At 37.2% G+C, this 14825-nt stretch overlaps 1 long non-coding RNA gene across 1 annotated transcript; it reads right to left on the reverse strand.

The window, feature by feature from the left end:
* Positions 1 to 1575: 1575 nt before the first annotated feature.
* Positions 1576 to 10551, reverse strand: LOC116035374. The gene is made up of 3 exons (XR_004101342.2): positions 10252 to 10551; positions 8746 to 8748; positions 1576 to 1589 (listed from the first exon to the last, which is right to left on the reverse strand). It is a non-coding gene; the product is annotated as an uncharacterized LOC116035374 (long non-coding RNA).
* Positions 10552 to 14825: the final 4274 nt, after the last annotated feature.

The following is a 14825-nucleotide window of genomic DNA, read 5'->3' on the forward strand; positions in this document are numbered from 1 at the left end:
GTCACTGCAAATAGGCTGATAGACTTCACATTACAAAATATATTGTCTGGCATTGCTGCAGAGGATCAGATAGTCTAGCTAGCTGTCTGGATTTACCCTGCAGAGATCTGAGGAGCAGTTAACCATAGTCCTCACAAATCCACCGGAGTTTAACCCTCTGAAACCCAAGCCATTTTTGAGTGTTTTTTTGCTCTTGTCACATTATTACTCACTGTGAGATCATTTTTCACTCTATCTGCAAGTCTCATATTAACAAGCACAACCATGGCCAGAAGTAGGAATCTCTCCTAAATGTCTTATGAGCAGCATAACACAGTTATAATGGCATAAACGTTAATTTATAAAAAAAAAAAAAAGAAAAAGAAAAAGAAAAAAAAACATATTTCCATATTTTCCCATTTCCCAGAGGGAACACATATATATACAATACAGGAAGAAAATTATTTTAGCTGTAAATTATTCACACAAAGAATTAGTTACTTTTTTTAACAAAGGTAACACCAGTGGTGGAATGTAACAACTTTAGTTACTAGTTTTGCATTGAGTACTTTTACTTTTAATACTTAAAATACATTTTCCTGATGATACTTATATACTTTTAATGAAGTCACATTTTCAATGCAGGACTTGTACTGTAACAGAGTGTAGTATAGTACTTTTACTTAAGTAAAGGATCTGAATACTTCTTCTACCACTGTTCACCACTAGGCTGCGCTGTGTTTTGGTGCTGGAATCAGTCAGTTTGGATGAATTTTCATCACGTGGCTGTACATGGCTGTGCAGCTGCCTACGCGTAGCTGAAAAGCTGTAGAATTTTATGCATTTTACAGCTCAACACCTCAACGAGGCGCATTCAGATGACCTTCGGAAGTTTGAGAATCCGACGAACAATTCGTTTTTTTCAGTTTCTTTCTAGGGTAGTGGTTTTTCTTTGGCAATCTTACGGTGGCCGACAGGGGCAAACGCACTGCAACTTAATGAAACACACACAAATAGACAAAACACAAGCAAATTAAGAAAACATCTTCATTAATTTGACAACACATTAATTATTCCACTCATTTTTTAAACAATGCAATTACCCGTTTCAGCCACCAGGGGAGCAGTGCTCCCTCTGCCCCCCAGCAAACTCATGGGTCAGACCCACCTGGTAGCGAAGGAGGGCAGAGACTACAGCTACATAAAAAAATATGCACCAAACAAGCCTCTTTGAAATGTTGCTTTTTTCATGAATACAAAAGTTGGGTGACCCCCCCTCCTAGACTAAAAAATGTTGGGTGACTCTCCCCTCAACAAAGAATAAAAAGACATGACCCTCCCCTATTTTCCTCCGGTGGTCCATTCCATAAATACCGAACGGTCCCTAAGTGTAAAGAGTGTTCGAGGTTTAAAGTGAAGGAAAATATATATATATATATTTATTTATTTTTATGCATATATATATATATATATATATATATATATATATATATATATATATATATATTTTTTTTTTTTTTTTTTTTTTTTTTTTTTTTTTAATTAAGAAAATGAACTCATGCATGAATTGGCAGTTTAAACAGTATAGGGTCTTCATCTTTTACAAAATACTTTTTATAAATATTTTCATCCACTCATCTCCAAGCAGCTGTTGGCAGTGTAGTACTATGTCAGAAAGAATACAACTTTATTATCAGTCTAAAATCAGCACAAAAGATGAAGACATATCAACAACCATGACAAAGAAACACGTTCCATGATATCCTCGGATCCAGATGTAAATTGGCAGCAGGCTGATTGGACTAAACTGAACTTAAAATGTATAGTATATCATCAAAAATGTCAGAAACATTTCATAATATAGTATGTCATCAAATATAATAGTTTTGTATGTTAAAGAATGCCATAGCATGTCATAAACAATCATATGTCATAGATATATGATAGATTACACAGCTTTGTTGAATACTTGATTCTGATTGGTCAATTGCAGCGTTCTGAATAACAGACTGTTGCCATAGTTGCAGTTCTGATAAACATTTTTAATATAATTATTATTAAATTCATATTTTGTATCACATTATTGATTTCTTTGGTAAGAAACCGAGATAATGTAGAGCGAGCAGGTCATTTTTGCGAATTAAAACAAAATTAAATGAAAAATCAATTTGCAATATTAATGACCCACTCGCTCTACAGTATCCCTTACGTAGTATGTCATAAAAAGTGTTTAGTTTAGTTTAGTTTAGTTTATTATTTCAGGACAATGCACATTTGATGAACATATACAGAAGTACACGTAAAAAGTGCCAGATTATAGCCCAAAGGCTAATTTCCATCTGTAGTCCATTACAATAAAAAGAACAATAAATACACAGCAGCAACATTTGCTATATCAAACTAGGTAAAGCAGGACAAAAAAGAAGAAAAACAGGATAACACATTAATAGATGTTAAAACAGAAAGAAAACTAAACAATTCATTAGTAAGTGTTAAAACGGAGACACGATTCACCAATACGCTCTACTGGGCTGATACGGTACAGCATGCAGTCAGAGGTGATTGCACGTTTGATTAGCTCTGAGCCACACCTTTACCTGGCTCTTAAAGGTGGCCAGAGTGGGACATTCCCTTATAGTTCGGGGTAGTGTGTTCCATAATGCACTACCTTTAATAGATAGTGCATTATGGCTAAAAGAGGTTTTTTTAAAAGGAACCTCACAGTCCTTGTTTACAACAGCTCTAGTAATCCGAGTCTGTCTGTATTTAATAAACTCTTGAAGTGGTGGTGGCCCCAAGCCATGTAGTACTTTATAAATTAAGCATATTGAGGAAAATTTACAGAAATTATCAAAACTTAATAAGTTGTATTTTTCTAAGATCTTGCAATGATGATAAGAATAAGGTTTTTTATCTAGAGTTTTGAGTGCCTTTTTATACAAAAGCTCAATTGGTTTTAGGATAGTAGAACCCGTCATAGACCAGCTGGTGATGCAATAGTTCATGTGTGAAAATATCATCGAGTGAAGGAACATCAGAGCAGCTGCATCTGACAGAGATCTTCTAATTTGCTTAAAATTAAAAAGATTGAATTTAATTCTTTTGGATATCATTTTAACATGATTTTTAAAAGAGAGTTTGGAGTCTATAATCACCCCCAAATATTTAAACTCATTAACAACTTCCAACTCCTCTGTGCCTAAAAACACCCCCGATCGAGATGGTGTAATAGTATAAGGTTGCTTCGACAAATATAAACAGTCTTTTTTGCATTTAAAATAAGACAAGATCTATTGAGCCATGTTTGTATATGTGTAAGAGCTGTTGAAAGGACGCGTGCTGCCTCCTCAGGATTTTTTGCTTTTGTAAAAATTACAGCATCGTCGGCGTAAAGCTGGACATCAACATGTAAACAGTATTTAGGTAAATCATTAATATATAATAAAAATAAAATGGGCCCCAGTATGGACCCTTGAGGGACTCCTACTGGACAACCCATATAAGCAGAACTAACCCCGCCCACCACAGTACATTGCTCTCTATGAGACAGGTACGAATGAAACCAATTAATAGCTTGAACCGAAAAATCTAAATGGGACAATTTAGATAGCAGGACGTTGTGATTGACGGTATCAAAAGCTCTTTTTAAATCTAGGAATACGGCACCAACACATCCATTTTTATCTAAGTAACATTTGATTTTTTCCATAAGCATAGTCAATGCAGTCTCGGTTGAATGTCGCGGCCGAAATCCAAACTGCATAGGATGTAAAGGTGTTTGGCTATTGCTAAGGAATTCAATAATTTGTTTAGTAACCCATTTTTCAATGACTTTAGAAATTATAGGTAGAATGCTAATTGGTCTGTAATTATTTATGTCAGATTTATCCCCAGCTTTGAATACTGGGGTAACTGAGGCCAATTTCCACGCCTTAGGGACAACTGAATTTTTGATAGACAAATTAACCAAATGCATGATTGGATGTGCTAACGCCTCCTTATTTGATTTTATAAATCTAGTATCGAGCCCATAAATATCCTTGGCTTTGGAATTGTTCAGAGTCCTAATGATATCAATAACTTCTAGTTCTCTGATTTCTCGAATGTAAAATTTAGACTGCACATTTTCAGAAAGAATAGGAACGTGTTGATCAGGACCCTCAGAAGATACAAATTGTTTCACTAAATCTTCTACTGATTTAATGAAGAAGAAGTTAAACTCTTGTGCCAGGACAACAGGGTTTCTGACCAGCTGATTGTTCATTTTTAATTCAATGCCTTTAGTTTCTTGCTTGGGTTGTTTCCCTGTCAATTTATTTATATTCTGCCATATTTTTTTACTGTTACCTCTAGCGTTTTCAATAATTTGAATAAAAAAGTTTGCTTTGGCCTTGCGTAATTCAGACGTCACTTTATTTCTAGCTCCTGTGAAGTTAAGTCTGTCTATGTTAAGTCCAGACTTAATAGATTTTCTAAGTAACTGATCCCTATGCTTCATTAACTTTAAGCAGGCAGAGTTAAGCCAGGGGAGAGAGTTGGACCTCTTTCTCCCATGGCGCCCCCTCCTGGAAAAAGAGAGGATAACCTCTTTAACTTTTGAGAGAAATAAATCACTGCCAGCATCAGCATCTCTGCAATCCATGAGGCCAATCCAGTCAATATCTTTCAAAGCTCTATCCACGTTTTGTAATTGGTTCTTGGGGATTGTCATATTGATCGTGCGGTTAATTGAAGTATGGCAACATTTAATCTTCCTAGAGAAAAAAATTGCATTATGGTCTGAGATACCTGTTAACAGGTTGTGGGTGTTTGTGATTCTTTCCGGTTTATTGGTAACCACTAAGTCAATTCTAGAGTGAGTGCGGTGTGTGATTCTGGTTGGTTGTTCTATTAGCTGAGTGAGGTTGAAATAATCAGTTAAATGCTTGAGGGTTTTTCTGTCTTTTTTATTATCCCAATTGACGTTAAAATCCCCAAAGAGGAGGATTTCTTTTTTGTGATTACATAACATAAGGAGTGCTTTGAGCTGGTCATAGAAATCCAGATTAGCAGTAGGTTTGCGATAGATGCAGATAACTGTCAGAGACATCTCTCTCGAAAGAGAGATGTTTACACCAATGCATTCTAGTGTGATGTTACTGGGCCATTTAATCGGATTGCATTTCAAATTATTCTTAACATACATGAGAACCCCCCCACCCCTCCCCTGACCCCTATCTTTCCTAAAAGTTGTATATTCTGGTAGTGACACAGCAGCTTCGGATGAGGAGCTGGTGAGCCACGTTTCAGATAAACCCATAAAATCAATGTTAGAATTACATAACAAATGTTCAATCTGTTCACGTTTTGGCACCAAACTACGAACATTTAAATGACCCCCAAACAAACCCCCCTTTTTACATACTGGATCCCAAACAGTCCTAGCCTGATTAAGTGTCCTGAATAATTTGATTCGTTTATGTTTACTGAATACTGGGTTACGAATCTTACATGTACTAATGTGTGAAAACTGTTCTTTTGTACCGGGCGTTATGGTGGTGACCTCCTGCTGCATCACTGGTTCCCGGCTCCGATCTGCAGAGAGGCCTGCAGTCCGGCCAACGCCAGCTGGGCATGGAGCGACTCGGACCGAGGGTAGCGGCACGTAGACAAAAACAGTATTGGGCAACGGCAGACGGCCCTCAGCCCCCCGCTGCCGTATCACCAGCCCACAGCTCAATATTGTAGCTGACGCGCTGGATGCCTCTGTCTCGCTGATGGCAGCTAGGCGCTGCCCCGCTGTTGTAATGTTGGTCAGGGGTGGTGGAGAGAGGTATTCCCTAGGCTCCCGCTGTTGCATAGCTGTTTCTGTAGTTGTTGCAGAAGGGCAGCTACTGGAGACCCGGCTCTGTGACATGAGCCCTCGGCCCAGCGGCTCTGTAGGATGGAACGCTGCAGCTCGCCATGTCAGCTGGGTGGGGTAAGTTGCCAAAGGCAGCACACTTGCTGCTGGAAACACTGTGGTGATGATAGGACTTAACCAACCAATGTTGGCCACAGGAGCCCAGGGCCATGTAGGAAATGACCACTGCTGATGGATAGTCGCTGCTACAGGCCACGTCGGCCGCGGCTGCGTTAGCCAGTAAGAATGTGCCAACTGGGCCTGTTGTGAGGCTAAATTAGCCTGGAAGTTAATATTCGTGAAATGAGGGCCAGGGTTAATCTCCACATCGCCTGCCAGTAATACCATAAATACCAAATGTAAAAGTCTCACAGTTTCACTGGCTGGTTTGATGTTTCCTTGTAGCGTGGATGGCACTTTGGCTCGCCCATTGTTTAAAAGTGTGTAATGGAAGTTTTTCTTGTTAGCAGCAGGAGTGCGTATTAAAAACACCAGATGAAACAAATAAGGACGATTTGAGGATTAAACCAAAGTTTGGTCTTTGAGTATTTATTTACATTTACAAATGCAGGAAGCACACGGTTCACAAAAGACACGCAGCTCTGGTGTGAAAGGTCCCTTCAACGAATAACAAAAAGCACACAGTATATATGCATCTCCAGTGAGATAAAAAAGAGCATGCCCCTCTTTCTAAACATGACTCACACATTTCTTACAATCAAACATAGTCACACATTCAGGAGCCACCTCACTTCTTCCCCTCTGTACCACTTTCTACCCCAAAGTTTAGACATCCCGTTTATCTCAACTATGTGAGAAGTCTCGACTATCCAGGCAGAAATAACAGATAGTTTAGGGTGACCTTGTAGTCCCTATCTGTTCAGCGTACATATTACGTTCCCAGACATGGTGACTCTTACTTTCAATATGTGAGAATAAGAGAAGAAAAAAACCTTCATCATTGTGAGACAAATTAAAACAGAAATAAGACAAAAATATAAAGAATCATGCTTAAACATAATTTTTTCCACTACAACTCCACCCTTTTGATTACAAAATAATCACAATAAACAAAATTACTGTTATGAATGGGAATATATATTCTTATAGCTTCTTCCATGTTTCTTCGTGTTGTCAGAGGTTCGTCCTCTAGCACTTGACAAACCGTAGGAAACAAGTCTTTACCACTGTTTCATGTGTGTGTGTGTGTGTGTGTGTGTGTGTGTGTGTGTGTGTGTGTGTGTGTGTGTGTGTGTGTGTGTGTGTGTGTGTGTGTGTGTGTGTGTGTGTGTGTGTGTGTGTGTGTGTGTGTGTGTGTGTGTGTGTGTGTGTGTGTGTGTGTGTGTGTGTAGTCCTTTTCTCCATTTTGCATTCAAACACACTGCTTTCCAAAGTCTGATCAATGTCATCATTGATTCAAAAAAAATGTTGTTACTTTAGGGTTAGTCAATTCAACAAGGTTCATACAGATAGTTATAGTGGACAAAGTAAGTACTGATTCCAAACTGTAAACATTTTCTGTTACCAGCAATATTTCATTAAGGATATTACCTAAGTAAGAAAGGTATCATAAAGATATGTACTTAAGGTATTAAAAAGCAACAATATAGAAAAGTCCTCACATTTTGAAACCTGGAAATGATCAAAGCAGTTTTCTGTCAATCTACTAATTGATTAAATTAGTCATTAGTAAATCATTCAGCTGGACTTGTAGGCCTATATATTTGTCGGGCAGTTTGATGACAATAAAACATTATATTTCATACACATATGTTTTATGTACAAAAATCCTAGTTCTTCCTAACCCAAATATGTCAGATCACAATAGCATCTGTAAGCATTTGACTAAACGCTGCTACTGACTCTTTTGTCTTTGAAATCCAGATTAGTTATTCCTACAAATTACATAATTTGTCTTTGAAATCAAAAAATCAACTTTTTGTTTATCACCTATATGATATAAGAAATATTTTATTTAGCCCCCACTGGGGAAATTCCCTAGTTACAGTAGCTCAACATTTCAATCACAAAAATATATATATATATATATAGTCTTTCTCAGCTTTATTTTTTAAAACTTCTAATCAACAGCATTTTAGATCTTTTGCACTTCACTTTTGTATGTTCACAATTTTCATCAGCTTTTGGCATTTTGGAAAAAAGCATATTTTCTCCATTAATAAAAAAAACTATCATTTAAATATCCCTCAGATAAAGGCAAGAAGTAGGACAACTATAATTAACTTCTGAGTGAAAGTGACTGTTAAATTTAACTCCTATACAATCCATCAATAGGAAACCCATTATCCTAATTCAAAAGTACATTTAGCTCTCTGGTACCAGCAGGAACTGACCTGGAAGGCAACCTCTTGGTTTTTCTAAACTTTTTCCTAAGATGCATTTGAGTCAATTCAAGTTTTTTTATGTTGGTGTGCTGAAAGCTCAGAGACAGAAGGTCTTGTGGCCGACTCCTCCTCTCTGGAAAGGCCTGCTGGTAACCTGAGCCAGTCTCTCATAGACTGTCACACAGTGGACTTCTCTATCTCTCTAAAGCTCTTGTTTCCTCTAAGCTTTTCCTGTCTGAATTGTTATCCCTTTTATATACAAAAGTATATTAGTATATTATATATTATTATCTTTATAGTATAAAAGTATTATCTTTTACTGTTTATAAGATTTATCTTTAACTTATATTATATCTTACTTTTCATGTAAACATATAAATATGAGTAAATATTAAATGAATATGTGCATACCATTGTCTCAGTACATTACTCATAATGCATTCACATCAACATTAAACATTTTCATTTAGATGTTAGTCTTAATCATAATCTCTGTGTTAAAGTTGTTGATACATGGTTTTAATCATCATGGTTTCAAACCATCTCAGCACTAAACCTCAAACAACTTCCACAGTTCACCAGAAAAGATGCAGCGACTGAAAAAGACTAGAAAAATACAAATTAAGGTATTCCCCTTTTCAAACCAGGTTTCTAGGAAGTTTTTGAATGGAACAGGCTTTACCTAAGCCAAAGTTATTTTTATCAACTTTTCATCAATCCAGTTCAAATTTGAACAGGGAAATGTACTTTAAACATTTCCTGACACACCAACTGAATACTTATCTTAAAAGTAAAAATAAGTACTTCTAATTATCTCCTCCTAATAGTGTGTGTATTTTCAGAATGTGAGTCTGTGTGCAAGTTAACTTCTCAATGCGTCAGACGTGTCAGATCAGGACGGTCTCTCGCTTCCCCCCCTCCTTCTCTCAGTCCATCTGCTGGTGGGGGGGTGAGATGGACCCGACTGACACACACGAGGCTCTGTGTGGCACAAAACAGAACTCCAAAAAGCATTATTTGTTCTTTTATCAATATTATCACTTGGAAAAACTTCTACTCATTTTAGTCAATATCAATAATTGTAAAACAGCATTTCTTTCCCTTCTATGCTGATTTAACTCTATAAAATCCATACAAATTGTGCTGAAAAGGAAACACAAGGACAAGGAAACTGTTCTCTTTTACGCCTTAGATTACTAAATTACTAAATTTTCTTTAGAGTAGTTTTAAAATCAAAATGATGTGAACACTTTATTTATTATTGCTACTATATCCCTCCTATTTGAGTCATGAAAAACTCATGACTCAATAAGCAGCATATATAAATAATCTGTTTAATGGTTTAGCCATTAACACTGTCCTGTGTTACACAGCAAAAACCTGTGTAAAAGCAACAAAAAGTTCAATAAATAATAATAATTCTTTTTTTTTTTTTTAAAGAAAAAGAAATCATCAAAATCAATTAATAATTTAGTTTTAAACAATTTGTGATATAGCAACTCAAAATACAATCAAGTCTTTAGTGCAGCTTTACTGAAAAACTCACTAGAGTACAATATTAAATGAACTGCTTTTAGGATGAAATCTCATATCAACCTGTATTGGTTTCAATATAACCAATACCCTAAGACAAATTAAACAAAAATATGTTGTTTATTATATTTTTGGGTTTGGTTTGTATCACAAAGTAATACTAATTGCTGTCTGGTATTTCTAAAAATCATTATGAATTCAAGTTTTTAGGCCTATAGAGCAAACCTACTTCTACATGTAAATATTTATTCAATTTGTTACCTGATATGGGAACATATCACATTATATCATTTATGTCAAACACTGTACCTCAAAATCATTGCTGAACCTAAATTCCACATGCACAACTCCTGTTTTTTCTCTTATCTCTGGGTGTGTGTGTGTGGGGCCTTGCTGCTCTGTAAGTCATGTCTACAGTGAGAGGTTACCATTCACCTCACTGAGTGTCTCTGCTGCTCTCATTGTGGTTAATAGATGTCATCAGGAATTGGTGCCTTTTTTGCAGTGAGATACAATACATTACCAGTTGGTCCTCACACAATGGTGTGTCTGGTGGGTGTCCTCCTCGCCCAAGTCCAATGTGTGGAGGTGCTGTAAACAAAATCTCAAAAGATGACAGATTAAGTTGCTTGCGCGTGCACATTTTCATAACCCTCAGTACAATAGGCAGAGCTCTTGTCAGGGGTAGGCATGTTGCATTTTGAATGCAAACCACTATACTTGAGATTTTGGTTGGAATTCTCCATTTTGGAATTATTTCAGTGAGTAGGGCTTTGGCTACTACACTAGCTGTCTGTTTTGACATGACACATGCCTGACTGCTCTATTAAAAATAAAAAATCATTTTATCATCATTATGAAACAACTGTTTTTCCCTCAATTGTTTTTCGGAGTGTTTATTTGCACCCCCTTTTACACATGAGCTCTACTGCTTGTGCCGAGAGATGAGATGGCAGAGGTCCAAATCAGATAGCATCAGAATCAGGTACAACAGAGAAGCCCACACGGTTCAGGCCAGTGCTAGAGTCTCTGGGAGAAGAAATGTCAAAAAATGAAATCAGGGTTAACAACAGTTCATCTGTTAGAGTGACATTTGGCAGTCTAGCAGAGTAGTAATATCTAAGGTACCTGGCCACAGATAAATAGAGTTTTTCCATTTTGTTCCCACAAAATGTGTAACACAGAATGTGGAACAGGATGTATTTAATGCTTCCTCAGCGACAGAATCGAGTTTAGCAGAGAAATTTGCAACCGGACGGAGTTTGTCGCCGTGGTGTTGCAGCAACACAGAGGTCACGCAGCTCTTGTGCTTGTCAACGGTCTGCACAAACAGTTTTTAGGGATCTGGCAGTCCCAGCGTCGGGGAAGACTGCAGAGCCAGTTTCATACTCACAAACTCTTCATCAGCTTCGGGCATCCAAGAGTTTGTTTGATGTGAACTGAGACCCTTACCATGGATCAGGGAGCTCAATGGAGCGCCCATAATTGCATAAATAAAAATAAACATATGTAATAGGCGCATATTCCCAGTAGGACAATCATTTTTCTAAATTATATGTTTGGGAAAGTTCCAGTTAGTTACTTGTGTTTGGGTGAGATCATAGACTGTATATTATTAGTCTATGGATGAGATGGATCTACCATCAACTGTGATCACATGACCCAGAAAAAACTTCCAGTTGAACAAACTGGAGTTTTAAAAAAAACAGCTTCATAGCCTTCTGCGGCAAAACACAGTTTTACAGTGACATCAGGAACGTGCACAGACATTTTAGGTGACAGGCTCAAGTAAAAATCCTAATTGTTAACATTACACTGAAAAAACTGCTATTCTGTTAATTTGACATGAAACAGCACTGTACCAATAAAAAAACTTTCTCCCGAAGGAGAAAAGAGCAGGTGCTCAACCTTGAGAGATGTAAAAAACACACAAGGAGTTGGGCACTTCAAAAAATGATATTGGTTGTCAGTCAAGCATCTGCAGCTACAACACAGTCAGTATCAGTCCAAATCACATGTGAGTTTGTCAAACTGTCATTATGTCTCTGAAGAACCGTTCTGAGCATTCTTCATCAGGCCCTGTAGTAACATGAGCTGTGCAATGCAAGTTGTCAGGCTTCATACAGTCAGAGGCAGGGCTGATTACAGACGCCGCCTCAGTGAGGACATTTTAGCCACACTGTAATTAACAAATATTGTTATGTCAGATGCATCATTACGAGAAATTCTCAATCCGTCAGGTGTTGAGGTTAAAACAATGTTAAAAGTGCACATTAAATCACGACCAAGCAAAATAAGTGGGCATAAATCAGACACCAAAAAAGACTGAACTGTCTTCAGTTTCCCATGTACATGAGAAAGGAACAGAGAAATGTTCTTTTACTGCTTGACCTGTAACCCCAATTGACCAAATAGAATGACCACTAAGCTTCAGTGTCTAATCTTTAGCTCTAATAATCAAGTTTGTAGCACCAGAGTCAACTAAATAAGTGAGTGGAACCCCTTTAACTTTACACTCAATAGTAGGCTTGTTCTTGTAGGCTTCAGAAGATAACATACTATAAGTTGGTTTCACTTTTTAGATTCTTTTTCAGAACTTTCTAACCTATCAATGGTCCCTAATAGCAAAGAAAACAGTGTATCAGTGCCAAGCATTTCTTCATTGCATGAAGCGAGTGTGTGTGTGGTTGCAGTAGCCTACCTCATCAGTGTTTGGACTCAGTCAATCAGAGAGACAAGTGCTGTTCTCCGTCTGAGGTGGTTTTTGCTTTTTCTTCGGGCAGTTACGTACCCAATGTCCACAGTCCTTGCAGTACCAACACTGGTCTGGGTTGTAGGGCTCATCATTTTGTCCACGGTACCCGCCTTGACCTCCTCTGTCTCGACCATGTCCTTCGTGGCCGCGGCCTTTTCGGGTCCACGCTCCATGGGTTAGGCAGACAAACTCCACTTCAGCTGTGGCAAAGGGGCATAGTCAATAATGTTGGAATGCATAACCCTAGTATGAATGGTGTTTATGACATAGACAGTGACTTTGCTATTGATGACAGACCACTCTCACAGTTGCAGACAAACAATGTTGTTGTTGTTCCATCAATGAACATTACTATCAGTGACACAACAATGGAGACACTTCAGCAGACCTTTGATCCATTTGAAGATTATGGAAATCATGGTATAGATTTATTTTTGCAACCTTGTGCATATTCTTGAGAGGCATTCCTAATATTCTGACCATAATGCGGTCTTAAAAAAGAAACCAAACCTGTCCAGGAGCTATACTGCATAAGTTGAAAAAGGCTAAGATTATGTTCACATCAATAGTAGAAGCACACAGGATATTTACTTACTATAGTTGTGTAATATAAAGCAAAACTGCCTTTCACTGCCTATGTGACAGTACAGCACTTTACTTAAAGATATTGTTATAGTTTTAAGGTCATGGTATTATTGTATCATATTTATTTGTTCAAAAAATTGTTAACGAAAAGGTGAAACATGAAACACTGAAAACCAAATTTGTTCATGCTTTTGGATCTAGAGATCTCAATAAATTGAATTAAAATCTGACTTGTTTTAACATATGTCCTTTGTTGAACAGGATAAAAACATCTAACAACATTAATACATTGGTAATCTAACAACATTAATACATTGGTAATCTAACAACATTAATACATTGGTAATCTAACAACATTAATACATTGGTAATCTGCAGAAATGGATATCAAGAGAAAAAAGCACACGACAGCAGAAGAGACAGAAGATGACAAAAGCAGAATTTTTTTGCATTGCACATACAGCAATCAAATACCAAATAAATAATGAAATAGTTAATGAAATAGTTAACAAGAACAATAAGTTACATTATACAATGTAGTTGTAGGAGTGCATCATGTGTATTGTTCATTGACAAATTTAAACTTCAGTAAAATTGTCAGGTATGTTAGCAAGTATCAATAACAGTACAAAATCGTAAGATTCTAAATCTTAAAACATTTACATTTGTAGGCCTACTAACCTTTCACTATGCAGGCTTGCTAGTATAGCCTGGTTCAGTTCCTCCTCATCAGAGGAAAGGGCAGACAGTACAGACATTATTGAAAGGTAGTTATCATAGTTTGCTGCTTGATGGTGTGTTGAGGTAGAGGGTAACTCAGAGGAATGACTTGCTGGAGTGCTGCTTTGGTAGGGTGAGCTTGTACCGTTTGGCCAAGTCAGGACCAGGGTTGGATCAACTGAAGGTGTTCCTCCAAATGGTAGGGTAGAAGGCTGACTGGTGGAAGGACATACTGGCAGTTTATTAGAAGAAGCGCTTGCAGAAATGGTGGTGTCAGATGAGATATTGCTGTGATAGGTCGAGGCTGGAGTATGAGTGGATAAGACTTCACGTCCAAGTGATGAGGCAAAAGACTGAACTGCAGAAGTTTGATGGGGAGGCAGTTGTTGGACTGGTCAAACTGTCTGAAGATGCTTAAGAGTGTCTAGCTTATGTTAGAGATGAGGACCGCGGTTGGCGAGTTGAACTCAAATTGTTGTCATCGCTGCTATCATCATTAAAACATTCATCCTCCAGTACCTGGAAACATCAAGATTTGTCTTTATATTTCCAAGAGTTACTTCTACCATCCATCTTTTAGAGTGACATATCCCAAAGAGTACCAGTATCCCCTCCTAATTATAAACTATGTTACTCCAACAAAGAAGAAGACAATTTAGTCCATTTCTGGTCTTAAATTGAACATTGTAAACATTCAAATTATTTTTATAGTTCCACAAAATGTTTATAGTTACTAAACTGAAATTAAAGTTTAAGAAGAAACTATTAAACTAAACTAAACTATCTATAAACTATTACTACCCCCAAAAAACTAAACCCCTGGAAATGTATTATAATTGTAATTTATTATGTATTCACAACATGGAAGATTCAATTCCTAAAGCCTCTTTTTTACATTTCTTATTGAGGCCATTGTCCACTCAGGACGGAGTTTTCTAAAACATAAACATTCATTTTTAGATTATAAAAATGTTCAGTATGATCAGTTCAGCGTAAATCAGTTAAGCAAAAATCGGTTTTGTGTAAA

Source organism: Sander lucioperca, chromosome 12 (assembly GCF_008315115.2).
Source record: "Sander lucioperca isolate FBNREF2018 chromosome 12, SLUC_FBN_1.2, whole genome shotgun sequence".
Classification (NCBI taxonomy): Eukaryota; Metazoa; Chordata; class Actinopteri; order Perciformes; family Percidae; genus Sander; species Sander lucioperca.